We start from the raw sequence: 1,017 nt of genomic DNA on the forward strand, positions 1-1,017 counted from the left end.
GGGGGGGGGGGAGGGAAATGGGAGGCTGGGAGGAGGCGGAAACTTTTTTTTTCCTATTCTCAATAAAAAAAAAAAGCATACAAGATTGTCGGTCGATGGTGGCACACGCCTTTACTCCCAGCACTCGGGAGGCAGAGACAGGAGGATCTCTGTGAGTTTGATGCCAGCCTGGTCTACAAGAGCTAGTTCCAGGAAGGCTAGAAACTTCACAGAGAAATCCTGTCTCAAAAAACAAAACTAAACAAGCAAAAATGCAAAAAAAAAAAAAAACATATAAGACGAATTACATCTGAGGAAAACCTCTAGCCTCCATACACACATATGTGCAGAAACACAAGAACACACATACATATATTTATTTATATATGTATACAAGGTTTTACAAAATATATGAAAAATAAATATATCTAATAAAAGTATACAGAAAAGTCACTTACAAATAGGTAGACTTTTATTCTTATAATTAAAAGAATACAAATTAAATCAAGTGGACATTTAAAAAAACAAGAAATAAAATAAATTACAGATTCGATATTTCACTGATCAGAATGGAGGTCTTGGAGAAGGAGCAGGGAATCAGGAATTTCCATGTGTTGCTGACAAAGGGTTAGCCTGAAACCTCTTTGGAAAGCAGCTTAACAACGATAAAAATTTAAATGCATATTTCCTTTGATTAAAAAATAAAAAATAATATCTACAAGGCATATTGCCATATGCCTGCAATCCTGTCTAGTAGGAGGCTGAGGCAGAAGGATTATAAATTTGAGGGCAACCCAGACAACTTACTGAGAGACTGTCTCTGTAATGGTAAAAGTAAAAATGCTGCAGGTCCCTGAGTGGCTGCAGCAGGCAGCGGGTCCTGAGAGCAGGGCAGACCATAAAGCCGCATGGCGGGTGAGAGACAAAGACGGATAGGCACACCATGCAGAGTGGGTTATGGAAGGGAAGGGGAAACGGGGAAGAGCAGGGAGAGAGAGAGAGAGAGAGGGAGAGAGAGAGAGAGAGAGAGAGAGGGAG

The sequence above is a fragment of the Alexandromys fortis genome, unplaced genomic scaffold (genome assembly GCF_014885135.2).
Source record: "Alexandromys fortis isolate MF-2015 unplaced genomic scaffold, M_Fortis_MF-2015_v1.1 scaffold_104, whole genome shotgun sequence".
Lineage (NCBI taxonomy): Eukaryota > Metazoa > Chordata > Mammalia > Rodentia > Cricetidae > Alexandromys > Alexandromys fortis.